The sequence below is a fragment of the Gavialis gangeticus genome, unplaced genomic scaffold (genome assembly GCF_001723915.1).
Source record: "Gavialis gangeticus isolate Ggan-Ray unplaced genomic scaffold, GavGan_comp1, whole genome shotgun sequence".
Taxonomy (NCBI): domain Eukaryota; kingdom Metazoa; phylum Chordata; order Crocodylia; family Gavialidae; genus Gavialis; species Gavialis gangeticus.
The window spans coordinates 6,955,514-6,964,677 of record NW_017728995.1 but is presented as its reverse complement, the minus strand read 5'-3'; the positions used below and the strand labels follow the sequence as shown (position 1 = coordinate 6,964,677).

Here is a 9,164-nt window from a genome sequence, read left to right as displayed (position 1 = left end):
CCTTCCAGCCCTAATGTCTATGAAATCTATGAAATATTAGGACCAGTTGTGTATTGCTGTTCCAGAGTTCTGCCAGCTTTTTAACACACTTTAGCCAGTCACCTTTATCTTTGGAATTTTTATTGTTTCCCTTCTATTATTGGAGGAATTCTTTTGCAAACAGGTAAGTTTTCCATTGAGTCCTGAAACCTGTCAGGCTAGGTTTTATTCTGATTGCCTCTGATAAGGTGCACTGCTAAGAATGTTGGCCTCCATCTAGCAAGAAACTCATCCTTTAAGTGCATCTTTTATAAAAAGGGTTCTAAAAATACACAAAATACAGGTCCTAAAATACATAAAAATGGATAGTAAAATTAGAAGCAGGTCTTTGAATTAGTTTGGTTTACTTTGATATTTATTTTCCACAGACAACTACAAAGTTTTTTTATTAAATTAAAACAAACAATACTTCTTACTTTACTGAAAATTAAAGTACTTCTGAAGGTACTTAGGGTCCTACTGAAGTCCATGGAAGTTTGCTGTTGATTTCAATGGTACCAGGATTTCATGGATTCAGGGTTGAAGGCAAGAAGAGAACATTGTGTAGACAGAAATGCAGCTCCCAGCTGTAACTCAGAATGATTTCTGCAAAGCGTTTTGAGTTACAACATTACTCCAGACCAAACAGAAGTTCACTGTTGGTTCCAGGGGGAGGGAAATCTAACTGGGGGGCTGGGAGCCTGCAGCAAGGTTCCTATAGGAACAGTTAGGGGTCTCTGCCCCTGCTTGCTGTTTTCTGAACGGGAGGGGGAAAGGCAGCAGAGGGAGCTTGTTTTGGGGGCTCCCCAGCCAGTGCTGAAGGGTGGGGTGGGTGGATTGGAGCCTTCCCCCACTTGGAGGTGGGGCTCCAATTCACCCAACCATCCCTTGGGGAGGGGGGTGCTGATCAAACCCCAAACTGAACTTCCTCCACTCCCTTTCCCTCCTCCCATTCCGAAAACAGTGACAGGCTGGGAGCTCTGCAGACACAGGTTACAAAAGACACTATGTTTTGAAATTTCTTTATCCTATACCTCTTGCAATGAGGGGTCAGACTTTCTCACCCGATCTGCCATTTTTAAGCTGTCAGTAGCCATGCACTTGTCACAGCTATAAACTGCTTTCTGTGGCCAGGTCGGACAAAAATTGTCACTTCCGGCTGCACCCTAGTCTGACCTCCTACCTAGCATAGGCCATTCAGTTTCACAAAGTTCCCCCTGTGTTGACCTAAATAACTTGTGTTTGGCTAAAGAATGTCTTCTGAAAGGCAGCCCTTCTTGGCCTGAAGACTTCAGAGATGCAGAATCCACTGTTTGCCTTTGGTAAATCATTCAAAAAATTTCTGCTTAATTTGTATTCTGATTTTTTCTGACTTCAGCTTCCAGTCACTAGTTCTAGTTAGGCTTTTCCTCCCATAAATTAAAGAGCCCATCTTAACCCTATAAAGATATTCACAACCCCATTTATTTTATCTTTTGAAAAGCAGATCACCTTATTTCTGGCTCAGACACACTTATGCTTCTACCTACAAAATACAGGCCTGTGAAGTTAAAATCCAGGTGCATATTGGATAAACTATGCTTCTATTTCTGTTTAGCAGATAAAAGCAAGTGCTGAAAATGAACATGGTAGTAGGCACTGTGGGTGTTTGTACATGTTCTCCATGAGGTATGAGGGGGTGGGGGGTGCTTTAATTAGTGCAGCTTCGAGAGCTGCGCTAATTAAAATTGCCCAGAGCACCGTGTTTATCAGTGTCCCCATGCTGAAAAATGGTGGTAGGGCCCTTTGAACTACAAACAAGCTTTAGTTTCAAGCATCCTGCTGCCATTTGTCAGCATGGGGATGCTGATACACGTGACACGAGGTTGCTGGAGCATGGTAACTTTCATGGAATTACAGCGTGTTGGAGCAGGCTCTCTGCACGTGTATAGGAGCCTTGTGTTATGCAGGTATTTCTGTAGCTCATATGTGCAGAGATTTTTGTGATGACATTTATGAAACTGGTGATAAAAGCTCAAACAAACATCAGACCCTGCTTTGTATTCATGAGCAGTATAACAAAATGGCTATGTTTATTCTCTGGGATAGAATAGCTTCTCTATAGTAGTTTCATTCACTTGGCTCGCTCTCTTTCAAAAAGCTTGAGCTTGCTGGGTCTTTTTACATTTTTCCCAGGGAAGGATAACTTTCCACTAACACAGAGAGTTCTGTTTTCTTGATTGAAAACAACCGCACTCAACTTGAGTAGGCTTTGTATTTTGTCCTAGAAACAGTGTGTTTCATTCAAAGATAAGGCCACTCTGCATTTCAGTTCATTCTAGTCACCTGATTAAGCCAATGGTAACTTTTTAGGCTGCTTTAGTCTGCATTCCTTGAATTCCTTACTCCTGGCACTGTAATTAGCAGTTTCAGGTTCACTGCTTAACAGTAGATTCCATAACTTTCCACTTGTTATGCCCTTGGACGTTGCCTGTTGTAGCAAAAAAAGCAAAACAGCATATCAGGTCTGAGTTTCAAAAAACACAACTCGGCAACTGTAAACCTCACTGAGAATGTTGCTGTGGAGTCACGCACAGGTAATAAAAATCAGTTTGTGTTTCTGGTTTTGTGGATTTTCATCTTTAAACATGAGAAATACGGGCTAGGAATATGATGGGCCAGATTCTCCTTTGACTTTTACCAGAGTAATTCCATTGCTTTCAATTCAGTTACTCATGTTCTATATCATTTTAACTGACAGGAGAATCTAGTCTTTTGTACTTTCATTTGGAATTATGTAATTGGACATGCTTTACTAGAAGTTAACTATTAATGTCTTGTGGTAAATAATGAAGAGTGTGAAATTCTCTGTATTGATACTAATAGTTTTGAGCAAAATAAAAGAAACTTGCAAGTAGGCTTAAAGTAGGATTAATGCTATATAAATAGAGATGTTTAACTGATTTTTTTCCTAGAAAGCCCTCCATGTTCTGCATCAGTTTTGACCTGTCTTTTACATTTTAGAATTTGTTTCTGAAAAATGGCATAAAATCAGTGTAACTGACATAATAATTCAACCCTGTACCATGAATTACATGTGTAAGTGAACTGAATAAGAAGCGGTGGCTAATTTGTAGAATGTTCCTTTATTATATATTATATAGCAGCTTGCACTCTTATGCACATCCCAGGTGACATGAGTTTCTGGGCCTTGAGTCTGAATGAACAGTCTGGGAGAGAGACTTTACTGAATATCTTCCTCTTGTTTATGAGCCATGGGGATCTGCCAGTAGCCCTTGGAAAGATCCAGGGTAGAGATATATTTTGCCTGACCTGTCCATTCCAGTAGTTCTTCTATGTGTGGCATGGGGAACGCATCAAAACACGCTACTACGTTGAGCCTCCTGAAATCCACGCAGATCCTTAGTGACCCGTCGGATTTCAGGATGACCACCATGGGACTTCTCCAGGGGCTTTGGGTTACTATCACCCTTTGTCTAAACATTTTCTGTATTTCCTCATATACATGCATTTGCAGGTAGTGGGGAATCGGCCTCCACTTTTCTCTCACAACCACCACTTTTGGCATATTTATTTTGTGCACCATGCCCCTAGCCTTCCGGATACCTCACTGAATACATCCCCAAATCTGTCAATGATCCGCTCCACCTCCTTTTGTTGTTGATCGGTGAGGCTGTCTCCTATCTCTATCCTGCCCCTCTGGGTGCTTTCTCCTACCTTGGGGCCTAGATCTTCAGGTATCTCTTTGGAACTTAACGGCCATCCCTCAGGCTCCCTCCAGGCCTTCAGTAGGTTTACACAGTAGATCTGGTGTCCCCTTACGTGCCCTGGGTGATATACTTCATAATCTACAGTTCCAGCCCTTCTTTTTATCTCAAATGGCTCTTGCCATTTGGTTAATAATTTATTTGCAGAGGAGGGAAGAAGAACCAACGCCTTAACTCCAGGCTGAAACTCTCTCTCTCGTGCCTTCTGGTTATAACTGACTTTCTGTCATTGTTGTGCCCTCTCCGTATTCACCTGCGCTAACTGCTGTGCTTGCTTGAGGTATTCCATCATGTCCTGCCTATATTGTTGGGCCCCAACATGCTTGTGCCCCAGCCTTTCCCACTCTTCCCTGGCTACTTGCAGTAGGCTTTGGGGCTTGTGACCAAATATCAATTTGAAAAGCGTGAACTGGGTTGATGTCTGTGGTGTGTCCGTGAGAGCGAACATTAGTGGCACAAGAAGCAGGTCCCATTTCCTAGGCTCTTTCTGCATGCTTTGTCACAATATGCATTTAATTGTGCCATTTAGTCACTCCACCAAGCTATTTGTCTGGTGATGGTAAACTGATGTTTGCAAATGCTTAATGCCCAGCACGTGGCATACAGCCTTTAACACCTCTGACATAAAATTTGTACCCTGGTTGGTAATGATTTCCCTGGCTATGCCGAAATGGGAGATCCACTTTAACAATTCTTCTGCGATCCGGCATGTGATGGCTGTTCTAAGTGCTATTGCCTCTGGATATTGGGTGGCATAATCAATTAAGACAAGTATGTACTGGTGCCCTGCACTACTTTTGGTGAGTACACCCACAATATCGAGGGTGACTTGGTCAAAGGGGGTGTTAATGATAAGCATCACCTGCAAGGACGCCCTCTGTGGCTGTCTTTCCTCTTCCAACTGACACTCCCTGCAGGACCTGCACTGGTATGCTACTTCTTCTTGCATGCCCAGCCAAAAGAACCATCGCTCGATTTTGCCTAGAGTTCTCTCTCTCCCAAAGTGTCCGCCTATGGGTGTTGCTTGGGCCATATGACACACCTTCCTTCTGAATGCCCAGGGCACCAATAGCTGTTGGACGCACTCACCCCTATCCAATTGCTTTACCTGGTACAATAACCCATCCCAAATCTCGAAATGTGGGTCACTTACTTGCAGCTCTGGTCTCACAACTTTTCCTTTGATGCTGGCAACTTCTTATCTGAGCTTTGTGAACTCTGCTTCTTCATCTTACATGATCTAAAAGTGTGAGCCTGTTGGCCCCCCTCCCAAGCTAATAAATTGTTCTTCCTCAAAGAAGCTATATTCTTCCTCCTCTGTTATCCAACCTTCCACTTGGGGCCATCCTTTCCTTTCCAATTCAGCTTGCTTTACTTCATTTAGGACATCATATAGTGGGGGCCAATCTCTCCCCATCTTCATTTCCCCATCAAGCTCCGCGGTGAACCTCACCTTCATCCGGCCTGCTCTATTGGCGATTCTAGCCCTCGCATATCCCCTCTAATACTGTTCAGCCTTGCCATGGATGCACCTCATCCTAATGGGCTTGCACCATGTTATGGCACTTTCTAGTATCAGGCTGGATCTTATAAGGGTCGAGCATGGCACGTAAAGCTTGTCCTGCTATCCATGGTGTAACTTGGGGCGGTCCCACACTGTAACCTCACTCCCCCTGCCAAAGCTACAGTCCATCTCTTCCATGGGTTTGCTATTATCCCATCTTTTCTGGGGGCTTGTGTTGCCACCTGCTGGTCTCCACTGGTCATGCAGTCTTTGAGGACACTCTCTGGCCACATGTTCTCTATGCCAACAGCGATAGCATAGCACTCCCTTGCCTGCCTGTGTTGAAGGTCCTCAATAATGTTCCTCCTCCCTATGGTACTGGCTCCTCTCACTTTTATAAGGCCTTTCCTTCCCCGTCTCCACTTCTGATGCTGCATAGGCTTTGGTGATTCTCTGGGCCTCTTCAGCTGACTTAGGTAGGTGTTGCTCTACCCATAATTGCGTCCCTTCCTCTAGTTCTTGGATAAACTGTTCTAACAGTTGGCCTGTGAGCACCTCTGTGCCTACTGTGGCTAGGGGGACCCATTTGTCCAGCAGATCTTTTAACAGCTGCATCAGGATCTGTTTCTTCTCATCTTTCCCTTGTTTATCCCTAAAGAATCTCCTTTAGTGCTCTGGGGTTAATTCAAGCCGGTGGAGAATTGCCTGCTTGACTTTGTCATAGGCATACGCTTCTTCCCTGGGGAGGGTCCTGTATGCTGCTTGGGCCTTTCCAGTCAGTAGTGGCCCTAACTGCCTGGCCCACAGGGACCAATCCAGTTTATATGGCATTCCTTTCAAAGGCGTCTATGAATGCTTCAGCATCATCGTCTTTCGAAATCTTATGCATTTTAAAGGCAGACCAGTTATGCCTAAACCATTCACTTTGTTGAAGGGCCTGTCGCTGTTGGACTTCAAGTACTTTAGTCACTGCTTGTAGTGTTTGTCCAAACAGCTCTACTTGTGGTATCATATTAACCAATATTTTGGTGTCGGCCTCCAGGGTTCCATTATCCTACTTGTTCCTGGGCAATGTGCCAATTTGTAACTTGCCGTGCCTGTCCAAAGCTCCTTGCTTAGCCTTTTTTAGCTGCCCAGAGCCAACCATGGTCCCGTGGGCCGACAGTTTGCCCCCGGCACCAATAACCCAGACTGCCAAAGCTTCTTGCCTGCCATGTGTTTGATGGAACTTTTAATCTTGGGATTGGTGTTACTCCCAGCTCAGTGGTATCTTGCTAAGGTCACTTGTCAGTGTGAGGATTTGGGGGCTCCACCTCCCCTACACCCTACCTAGCACCAACCCATTGTTACTTTGATGTCTGCATGGACACAGAATCATTCCCAGTCATTGCTCTCATCCTGTCCTGTAGGTTTGTTGTTGTCCTCTCAGCCCTTGCCACAGCTGGGCTTCCAGGTATCCTCTTCAGGTAAGTGCACTGACTCCACCGAGTCAGTGCGTGAGGGCAGCTTCACACATGGAGGCTGCCACCAGCTGTTACTCTCCGGCTCTCCACTCCAGTTTCGGCCTGCCCTAGGCCCTCCAGGGACTTCCTTCTAGCCCCCCTGTCGGATTGGAGCACAGGACTTTTATCGCCGCCTCACTGCCCCGGCTGGTAAATCAGTATGCACTTACAAATCATGTCCACACCGGCTTTTTTTCTTCAGCCTGTCTTTGGGCCCCTGCTGGCTATGGTGAGGGATGCCGCAGTGTTGTTGATATGTCTTGCAGGTTGCTGTCCCATTCCCAGGTCTCAGGGGGCTAGGCTGCTGCTGGTGGGGTTGCTGGCATTGCTTGTGGTGCGGTGATCCTGCCGCCACTGCCATGCTTCCCCAGCTCAGCATGCAGGGATGCTGCCTACAGCTCAGGGCTTTGGCTGCTGCTGCTGGAGCCCCATGGCTTGGGGCTTTTGCCCCCATCATAAAATGCAAATGAGAGCAGACTCTGAGCAGTTAGTAAGGGCTAGTATGAGTTCACAAAGCCATTTCTAGTATATTACAGTAATGATAACTTTATAGAATCTGGTAGTTGTTAGTGACTGGAATGAAGCAGTAACCATAATTAGGGACCTACTGGATCAGGGTTGGAGCTGGAGCAGAAGGTAAGGTTGGGGGCAGGCTGGGAGTGGGCCACAGGTACAGGCCTGGGGCAGGCTGTGTAATCTCTCCCTGAGTTGCACAGGTGGGTCTCCTCTCCCCTTCTTTTCCTTCTGCACCACGTGATTTCTCTCATGTTTCCTTAGCAGCAAGCCTTGCCCCATGCTGCACAACTGTCTCAGTCTGGAGCAGGCAGTGGCTCCACTATGCCTTGGGCTCCTACTCCAGGGCCAAAGCTGGAGCTGAGCTGCTGCCTGTCCCAGGCCAGCAGTTGAAGTTAAGACAAGCCTTTTATTTTCTCTCAGTTGTTTGGGGTGGGAAAAAACCTTATCTTAGATTCAAGTAAATATGGTAATTTCATTTGTATATACATTTATCAACATCTAGGCAGGCTTACTTATGGTATTGTGATTCAGAAAAAGGCTTTACTTTATGGAGTAAGAGGTAGTAGTCCAGGTCTCAGTTCTTTGCTCTGACTTGGAATATTGTGTTCATTTCTAAACACTGCATTGCTGAGAAAATGTTGACAAACTGGAATGAGTTTGGAGAAGAACAGCAAAACTGATGAAGAGTCTGAAGGACTTTTCTAGTGGATAAAGCTTAAAAGAGCAAAGTCAGTTTACCTTGACTATGCGATGGCTGTTGGTATGGAATATCCTAAGTCTAAAATATTTGAAAGAGATGGACAGAACCATGATTTATGAGGAAAAACAAGGACTAATACTATGAAAGCAAGGAAAAAATGGCTGAATATCAAGCAAAACTTGTTTATAGTGTGATCTATAAACTGAAAATAACACCTAAGGGAAGAGCTAGATGCTGCATAATTTTTTACATTTAAAATAGGACTGGATAGAAAATAGAAATGAGGACAATGTTGTCACTTTTTCAAATGAAAGGACTTATTATAAAATAGGAACTGGCACCTTCTGCTTTGTTTTATGAGAAAAGACTGTACAAATTTATAACCTTTCTTTCTAATGAATGCGTTTAATTTGGTCTGGATCCATGAGATGTGTATTTTAGTTTCCTCTTGTGATTCTAATGGAAACTGAGAATAGGCTGCTGTTCTGCATATTTGTTATGAGTGTTTGGAAATGTACTTTATTCCCTGTGTGGTTCATTCCTTTCTCTCTATGGCTGCTGTCAGCCAAAATATTTTTAGCATTGCAAAGTTTCTCTCTCCAGCTGACACTGAGCAAAGGGCCTTTTGCTTATTTCTACTCACTATGCTGTCATCACCTCTATTGGCTCCACTTGCTCTAGAGCCTTTAGAACTTCAGGCCAGGCATAGGGTACTTATCTTGTGAATACTATCAAAGAAAGCCTAACTCTGAATTTCCATTGTTTGGGGGCTTTTTCCTTTTAGAATGCCCAAACTGGAAAAGGAATTGTTTGACTCAACTGAATTATTTTGTTTATTTGTTTTTAGTTTTGGCACTTAAAATCTTCACAAGCAAGTACAAGATAATCTCTCTTAGAGCTACCTTTTTGTAAAGGTTCTGTGTCTTGAAACAGGACTGACAGGGCTGGGAATTATGCTATTCTTAAAACAGAGCACTTTGTTACGAACTCCCAAATGGGATTTTATAGTGTCAGATCCTCCCCCTTTATGCGGCACTGGTCAGGCTGCAGTTGGAGTACTGCATCCAGTTCTGGGCGCCGCACTTCAGGAGAGATGTGGACAGCATCGAGAGGATCCAGAGGAGGGCCACTCACATGGTCAGGGCAAGGCAGGCCCT

General features: G+C 44.5%; 1 protein-coding gene across 8 annotated transcripts in view; it reads left to right on the top strand.

Moving 5' to 3' along the window:
* Positions 1-9,164, top strand: part of VEPH1 (ventricular zone expressed PH domain containing 1) — a 248,560-nt gene that overhangs the window by 4,938 nt on the left and 234,458 nt on the right. For 6 of the 8 annotated variants that reach the window (XM_019503193.1, XM_019503197.1, XM_019503195.1 and 3 more), the window contains exon 1: positions 2,482-2,594. The exons of the other annotated variants lie outside the window; for them this stretch is intronic. The gene's annotated coding sequence lies outside the window, so the exon portion shown is untranslated. Of the gene's footprint in view, positions 1-2,481; positions 2,595-9,164 lie in introns of those variants that run through there. 8 annotated transcript variants of the gene reach the window in all.